This window comes from Oreochromis niloticus, linkage group LG9, assembly GCF_001858045.2.
Source record: "Oreochromis niloticus isolate F11D_XX linkage group LG9, O_niloticus_UMD_NMBU, whole genome shotgun sequence".
NCBI lineage: Eukaryota > Metazoa > Chordata > Actinopteri > Cichliformes > Cichlidae > Oreochromis > Oreochromis niloticus.
Window position 1 is genome coordinate 30513419 of NC_031974.2, and position 9364 is coordinate 30522782.

At 35.9% G+C, this 9364-nt stretch overlaps 1 long non-coding RNA gene across 1 annotated transcript; it reads right to left on the reverse strand.

Moving 5' to 3' along the window:
* Positions 1-5797: 5797 nt before the first annotated feature.
* Positions 5798-9364, reverse strand: LOC109199229 (uncharacterized). Its single transcript, XR_002059687.2, has 7 exons — positions 9151-9364; positions 8390-8436; positions 8049-8093; positions 7169-7198; positions 6659-6727; positions 6377-6451; positions 5798-5981 (listed from the first exon to the last, which is right to left on the reverse strand). It is a non-coding gene; the product is annotated as an uncharacterized LOC109199229 (long non-coding RNA).

Genomic DNA, 9364 nt, shown 5'->3' on the forward strand with positions numbered 1-9364 from the left:
ATATATCTGAGCAGGGATAGCTCAGCAGGTGATCAGAAGGTCGGGGGTTCAAATCCACTGAACTAAATGACCAGGTTATCTGTCCAACATAAGTTATGAAGGTTATTCCAGTCGAGTAAAAAGAGAGACGTTTTCATGACACAGAAAATTCCGATTTTAAGCTCAATATAGCTCACCAAGCCATTAATCTCACTTCATAGTCCACCCTGCTGCTCTCTCCTCTGATTTGTTGTTAGTGCTGACTGACCACAGAAGGCTCACTGCACGCATATAAAGCCAGTGAAGGTGTAGCATGGAGGTTGGTGACTGATCTTCAATTTCCTTTCCTGCCTAACCGCCTTCTGCACTGGTGTTATCCTTCTGCTGCTTTTTCTGAATCCGATGGCTGGTTCATGGTCTTCTTCCTCTTTTTAGCTGGGACTCCTATTTTCCTTACTTATGTTTCTTTCTTGTAAGTCAACATATTTTCATTATTATAAGTTTGCTGAACTCCAGCGTAATTGTGGCATTTTATATGTCAGGTCCCTTTGAGCCATGGACTTATGGACCCTAACAAGAACCTAGAGAACTTGGTAGGTTAAAACTGTAAAAGCTGTATTTTATTTTTCTTTCATTAATGGGATGTTTTCTATAAAAGACATGGCAAATGTCAGTGAGTCATCAGATTAAATATAAAACTCATACTTTATTCTCCTTACTGCATTCTTGATTCATGCTATTCATTTTAGATCACAAGCTGTCCTCCTCACCAAGGTTTCAAATACTGCCATTTCTTTGTTTTATTTTTAGAACCTCACAGATTTCAAACAGAAAATCAGAAGTTAGGGCCATACCATTAAACTGGCACCAAAGACAAATTATCATTTGCTTTCACATCAAATGGCACAGATTTCGTTTTTATTTCTGAGGTGGGGCTCACAGAAACATTACTCATTCAAGAGTCAGCAATGTCCACCAAATCAGCAAGTGACAAACCTGGCCACACGTAACAGCACATGAAGAAAAAAAACAAAGAAACTACAAGTGCATCAGTGGTAGGATTTTCAGTTTCTTCTGAAATGGCAGGAAACACTTGTCCTCTAGCCAAATCATTACCAAAACTAGGATCGATGCCAGCAACAGGCAGTCGATCTCACACCCACTCGTACTGTGCCAGAATCCGAGGGGAAGAAAACATAATTGTATGAAGAGGCACATGCAAGAAACTAATTTTTATCCCCACACTATCTGAGACACAGAATGACTGGTCACCAAAAGGCACTATACCATGTTGTGCCACAGTATGTTTCGCATCAGTATCTCTTAAAATAGTAATGCAAAGTTGGTCTAACTCACTGCCAGTCAGTGTAAAGGAAATGAAAGGCCTGAACAGATCATTTATCTATGCTTTCAGCAGTTCTTCAAAATATGGCTGATGTTGTGCCACAATAGGTGAACCCTGAACTGGTCCTACACCAATGGGGTTTTTATTCCAATTAGGTGACCAGGTTCATGACAATAGACACACTTATGATCAAAATGTTAAGAGTGGGAGAATTTTGATGATTATGTTTCAGTTCTGTTGAAAATTACTCTCACTGAGAGTTACTCAACGTTCTCTTCATTTAAATACACCACAATGTGTTATAGCTTCAACGTTTTGAAATCTTTCAATTAGTTGCATAAAGTTCTTACAGCCATTTTTTAAAAAGAAGCACTTTCTCGAACAGGAACTCCAAATATGTCTTCACATTTTTGGAATTTTTTTCTGTATGCATCAGGCATTAATTCATAAGCATGCATAGGGATGGAAATTGATAAGTATTTAGCGATTCTGATTACGTTATCGATATTACTTACTGATTCAATTCCTCATCCATTCCCTTATCAATTCTAATTGGGGCCACTTTGAGAGTCACCACCATTTCTAAGCAGCATATCAAAAACATTACATTCTTGTAAATTAATTGCATGCTGTGCGGTCAAGTGTTTGTGCATGTTGGAGTTATGTCCCCTCTTTGTTGTAATCAGTGTTGGGGTTTCTAGTCAAAAAAAGAAGTAAATAAAAAAGTTATTACACATATTACACAGAACACTTTTCTTAAAAGTGATGCAGTACATTACTTAATTACATCCAGGTTAAAGACATTGGTTATACTACTCATTACTTTACTTTCATGTCACTCTGTAAAATGATCTTAAACACACTGTCTCATAATTACCAATTAATAATATAAACCTACAGGCTACACCCCCACACACCAACACAGATCCCTTTCCTTATGAGGACACACGCAGTCTTTCTCTTGGACTACATCCACACGTACACGGGTTTTTTTGTAAACAGAGATTTACTGGTTTTTTTTCTTTAAAAAAAAAAAATCCCATCCACACATGCAGTTTTAAAAGAAATATCTCTGTCCACATCTAAACACAAAAAACGAAGACAAATGCTGTTAAGAACATGCCAAAGCAACAGGTGGTGATGCCAAAAAAGGCGGACATCTTTGACATTGCGTGACTAAATCTATGTTTTCCTCGTTCACATGTAAACACAAAAACTGAGTTTTCTTCCACCCTGGCAGAAGTTTTTAAAAATCTCAGTTTTTGGTGATCCAAAACACCGTTTACATGTGGACGAAAGGCCAAAATGCACAGAAAAAGCTGCATTTTCAAAAATACCCGGGTACGTGTGGACGTAGCCTTAGTGTTCAGATATGAACACAAAGCCAACAGCACAAAGCAAAGATGAAAACCAGCACAAAGACACTTCAAAGCGATCGCCATGGTGATTCTACTGTAGAAACATGAACAGGCTGCAGCCTGACCGGTCATCAGTTTGTTACCAGTTGAAGTTCAGCCACAACTGGCTTTACCGCAAGTGATGGCTCAATTTGTCATGGTGCTGGGCTGGAGTCAGCAGTTACTCAGCTTTAGCGTCACTCTGGGTTCTTGGCTAGCTTAGCATTCATGTGAAGAGCCAAAGTTGTGTTAAAAGTGTAATGCAGTTGTTTCTATCCTAGGGAGTCTGTACTTCACCACTGCACTCTCATCCTTCTGTAAAAATAAAAGTAATGTCCATATCAACACTATAGACTGCGTCACTATTTTCCTCTGACGACACACAAAGTCAGCTGATCATAGCGAGAGTGCAAGAACTGATAAGTGGGCTCAGTAGGCAGGCAGTCTAACAATTCCAAGGAACCAGTTCTTGATTCCAGGATTTGTCAGGATGGGTCTTAGACTCCATCTCTCTGGGAAGCCCCCCCCACAAGGTATGGGTGCATATTACCGGTGTTTTAGACTCAGCTGCTAATCATTTCAGTGTAAGCTGATGAAGCCAACAAAACCGCATTATCCACAAAAAGCAGAGATGAGATTCTGAGGCCACCAAAGTGTCCCTGTCAACAAGGAATTGTTTAATTGCCTCAAGAAACCTGTTTCCAGTGATGGGCAAGTGATTGTCCCCCTTGTTCTTCCACTGCCTAACTATATCCTCAGTTGAAGACCCATCTGCACTATACACTGTGTGAGTAGAGCACCATTCTCCCATCCTGAGACACCTGAAGGTTTACCAGAATTCCTTTGAGGCAGTCTGAAAGTCTTTTACATGGCCTCACTGAACTTCTCTCACACCCTAGCTTTTGCTTTGCCACTTTCCATTTCACTTTGCCTGCCAGTACTTAGAAGACTCTCATGGACCGGGGCCTCAGCCAGGAGGAGAAGGATTTTAAATTCAATTCTGAATTCAACAGGGAGTCAATGAAGAAAAGCTAATATGGAAGAAATATGGGTCTAGATGAACTAAAGGCTTTTTTAAAGAAGACTGATAATAATGAATTACAATAGTCCAATCTAGAGGTAACAAATGCATGAGGAAGATTTTTAGCATCACACTAGGTAGGCAGGATGTTTCTAAATTTAGCAATGTTGCACAAATGAATGAAGACAATCCTACATATTTGTTTAATGTGCTCATTTAAGGACATATACTGATGAAAATGACTCCAATATTTCCCAGGGTGTTACTGGACTATGTAAACTACCTAATAACAAGGACTTTTACAATAAAGTTTCTGAATTATTGGCTGAAACCATCCCTAAATACAATTCAGTCCTTATCTGTAGAGATTCAAATGTACCTGTGTACTGTCTTGACAAACTGATGGTAAACCCAACTAAATAACTTGTTCAAGTTCATGCAGTGGGTGTCTGGACCCACACAAGAATGTAGATGCACACTAGACCTTGTGTTATCTTATTGTTTGTCTGTTTCAGACTTGACAATTTGTGACACAATGTTTTCAGAACAAAGGCCTGTGTAATTTGGCATTGGTTTACCCAATAATTGTTAAACTTCACACTCCCCATGGCACTGTCATATTATTCACCTGTTAACTGCATTTCTGCTTTTTTTTGGCATCCCTGACTCTGGGTCTCTCATACAGAGAAGCTCCGTTCCTGGTTTAATTGTTCTTGCCAAACTGTATTAGACAGTAGCTCCATTAAAAACCAGGCACCCTAAAACTAAATCAGAGCCCTAACTCAATGACACAAGCCGTGCTGTCAGACTCTGCTGTCGAAAACCTGAACGAAAATGGAAAAAGGACAAGCTGCAGGTGTCGTTTCAAATATTAAAGGGTTGTTGGCATCGTTATCAGGCAACTGTGAAAGATGCCAAAAGAGAGCACTTGTCAGATATCATTCTATCAAACCTTCACAACCCTCGTGTATTATTTAATACTGTTGATATTGTTCTGAATTCTCCTCAGACTGCCTGTATTGAGCTTTCCCCTGAGGCATGTGAGAAAATTTCTGAACTTCTTTGTGGATAAGGTAACTAATGCTAGGGCTCATATATCACCCCCTGCTTTTCACTCTTCAGTGTCTCTCCCGTGCTCACTGCCTTTTGCCTCTTTGAGCCTCTCTATCTTCCCTATATGAGATTGTTGGTCATCGAAAGCCTTCAGGTTCCCCCCACTGATGCCGTCCCACCTGGATTCTTTAAAGAGGTTATTTCCATTTTAGAGCCATCTGTTCCTCGTCTTATTAACAGCAGCCTGTCCTAAGGTGTTGTTCCTAAAACTTTCAACGATGCGACACTACTGATCAAAAACCTGGCCTGGATGCCACTATTATCAGACTTTAGGCCTGTTTCAAAGCTTCCTTTTTTTCAAAGATTCTGGAGAAAATTGTTTATAGCCAATGGGCAGCCCTTTAAGATAAAATATGATGTCTTTGAGGTCTTTCAGTCTAATTTTAAGTGTCTTCATGACACTGAATCTGCACTGATGAGGGTTTTTTTGGACATCCTCCTGGCTAAAGATTCACCCCATATGGTAAAAAAAATATATTTTAAAATACATTTTAAAATATATTTATATATTTTGAAATATATTTTAGCACATATATTTTTTGGCCATTTTTTGTATATTTTGAAATATATTTCAAAATGTATTTTAAAATATATTTAAAAAATATATTTATAATATATTTTGAAATGTGTTTTAACACATATATTTTTTGGCTGTTTTTTTATATTTTGAAATATATTTATAAAATATATTTCAAAACAAATTTAAACTTATTTAAAATCATTCAAAAATATATAAATTTAACCCTTCATATATTTCTAAGAAAACACATTCACATGTAACAGCTGAAAGAAATCTTTATTTGATGTTTAAAACATACATATAGCATATCAATCAAGCAAGGAATATTCATTTTATAATTTTATTCTCATTATACATACTTAAACATTCTAAAAGAAACACAGACACACATATACATATATGTGTGTGTGTGTAGATATATATATATACATATGTACACATATGTGTGTGTGTATGTGTATATGTGTGTGTGTGATTGTATGAACATAAGTCAACATACTTTAAATGTAATTTCTTTTCCTTTTCCAGCAGTCTCAGTTCCCCCAGCTTTCACTGCAATCCTCAAAGCCCTTCTGGACACATTGGGAAACCTCTTCCTTACTGCCACTGCAACAAACAAAAGTCACAGTTCTATTACTTTTATCAGAGTTAAAATAAAAATATGATTTATGTTAGCTGGCTTTATTTAGCAAACAGATATTTCTGTTTATATAGATACAGATATTAATACAGATATATTTTACGCATAATTTTACCTCTTTTTTTTCCTAGATGGAAAGTCTATCCAGTTCACATTACAGTAATGCTAACACCCCTTTTGGTTGTCTCTCCTTACCCTCCAGCATTCATAAATCTGTTGACCTTCTTTGTCTGAGACCAACCACTACAATGCATCATCACCTATTTGTATTGGTAACTTACTTTACAACCTATTTTAATGGTTGCAAAGTAAGTTACTTGTGCTGTATGCAATTTTAGATACACAGACAGTCTTCACTTACTATATATGGCTGTCATAGTGTCCTTATGAAGGGCAGTTCTTCACTCTGCGACGATGTCCGTTTTGATCTGTCCTCCTATAAAAAGCATGAACATTTGAGTGTTTGACTAGTTTTAGATTTCCCAAAATCTGACATTTGTACAACTAAACATTTGAGCTACAATGATATGCTATTGAGAGATACTTTTATGGGTACCTTTTGGTAAAGACACTGGTGACAGAGTTGTAGGCTTTTTAGAATACTATTAGCTAACCATTTGAACTGACTTTCAACGCTGTTTACCTTTTAAATTGCTGTGGATCAAAACCTCCAGTGGGAAGGCAGCCATTAGAAGAACACGCACCATTGAACCTGAAAACAACAAAAACAAACAAAAAACAGAACAATATATAAGAGTCAGGCAGAGTAATAAATCTCTTCTGAAGCAATATAGTTCATTTTGGGTGAAAAACAAAACATTCCTCTAAAATATATATACTGACATCAGCAATCAACATCATGATTGTAATTATTTCCTTTTTAGTACATCTACTGCTGTGTGCATGTGTCAAGCACTACGACTGTATCTATGCATATAAATTCACCATATATATCCTGCAAAAATGTTTTGTTATAGTCAAAAAAGGCAAACAAACAAAGGCATTCAATCAGAGGTGAGAAATTAATTGGGAATATCAATTATAGGTGAACTATTCTTTACCTACTAGCAATCATATTTGAATGTAAAATAAAATAAATAAATAAATAAATAATAATAAAAATAACATGATGTAATTAAAATGCACAACTTACATTAAGGAAATCTGCATTTGTATCCACAGGCTAAAAGTAAAACAGTAAATGTGTTAGTAATAGTACAGGTATTTGTAAAAAAAAAAAAAAAAAAAAAAAAAAGAGGCAGTAACTGTGACTCTTCTAGTGGGATGCTAAATGCAGAGATTTATATTTACAGTATAATACTGCATATACAGGTAGCTGTGTTGTGAACTGTAACTGAATATTAGAGAATCTCAGAGAAATTAAATGTATTTATTTTTTGAATTTATCAATCATAAAACCGTCTGTTTTGAAGGCCTGTTACGATAACAACTTTTTGTTGGTCGGTATATTGCCCCATAAACAATTGCGACAAGTTATGTCATTGTCATTTTAAGACCATTTTATGTCTTTGAATGTATAATCATAATATAACACCATAATAATGCAAGATCTACACACTTTCAATTGACAAACCAACATCTAATTCTAAAAATATTTAGATCATGGAAATTAGGTATCAAAATATTAGATACCATAAAAACTTGAATAAATAGTAAATTGTCTAGCAAATAGAAAACAATGTTATTTAATGTTATTGTGTTGTTATTATTATATTTTATTTTTGTAAATATAATGGCAGATAAATTGCATCATTAACAATTATTGAGGTCATGTACATGTATTGTGTGTTAAGTCGATATATCGATTATTGTGACAGGCCTACTGTTTTGGTATCATAACAAGCTTGTCAAACATGCATGACCACTAAGCAATGTCTAAGCAGTAGCATTAGTCTGAATGACAACAAACATAACTAGTGTTTTGGAAAATCTGTTAGAAAACAGTTATTTCAATAATTATGATTAGCATGTGACACAGACACTGCATAAAAACTACAACAACAAATACTTACTTTAGGAGGATGGGGGAGGGCAGCATGAGGTTGAGACTTTGACATCTGTAAGAAACAAATTCATGTATTACAAACAAATCACTTAAAAATACATTAATGTGGCAGATGCAGTGTAAAAGTACAATCAGGGCTGTCACAACAATGGGGTGGGGCCAAGTGGCTGCAACCCTAGGTACAATGTGCAGGTATATATAATTACATATAATATATGTGAATAAAGCAAGAATCAGTTTAGGTTAGTCACTGTGCTGACTGATGCTTGCTAGGTTTATATGATTGCAAACTGCACAAAAACAACAACAGCAACAACATTAATGACAATGACAAACAAAATTACTTACATTTATGTAAATCTGACATCAGGAAGATCTGCATTCGATTTCATGGGCTGAAATAAATTGGCAGAAACATTACTGCTAAAAAAACCAAAAACTCTAAAAAGCCTAAAAATGACTTAAAAAGCAAGGAAATGTGGAACATTGTAATTAGCGAACATTAATAAAGCATAACTGTGCTTTGTTTCTAACGTTGGTAAGTAAGTGCTCTGTAGCCAGAAGGAGAGGTGGGATTTCTGTGAAAGCCAAATTAAATGTGAATAGGTTTTGATAGTTATTGTATATAACAAGTGTAAACAGTTTTATTTGTATTTTTTCCCTTTCTGAGAAGGCAGAATAATAAGAAAAGGCAAAAGTACGTCACAATATAATTAATTAAGTTACATATTTTGATTACCAAATTATGGAAGCGTGGAGCTGCCACCCAGGCAAAAGAAAAATAGAGCTATATCACGTTATAACATGAAATGTTTATTGTTCTAACATTATGCTTTTCATGTTTGTATAATATAATATCACGTTATTACAATATACATAATTATCACGTTCGCACAATATTGTACGGACGTGATAATTATGTACATTGTTCGTACAATGTTGTTCAAACATGAAAAGTATATTGTATAAACATGATAGTATATTGTTAGAACGATAAACCTTTCACGTTATAACGTGATATACTTATATTTCTCTTTTGCCTGGGTGGCAGCTCTACGCTTCCGTGCCAAATAAGCGAGAATAAAGTAATATCATATGAGAAAAGGCACCTGCTAGCTTGATGATGGAGGCTTCATAGACCGGCCACCCGCCTTTTGGCTTCTTGTCGCCACTCCACCAAATAAAGGTCCGTTTCCTCCATGCTGGCTAATTATTCATCCTCATTAAAATCTCGTATCTGTTCAGCTGGCAGAATTGAGAATTTTACATCTTCCAACCACCTAATTAACGCGAACATAATCGGATTGTTTCTTCCCGTCTCCC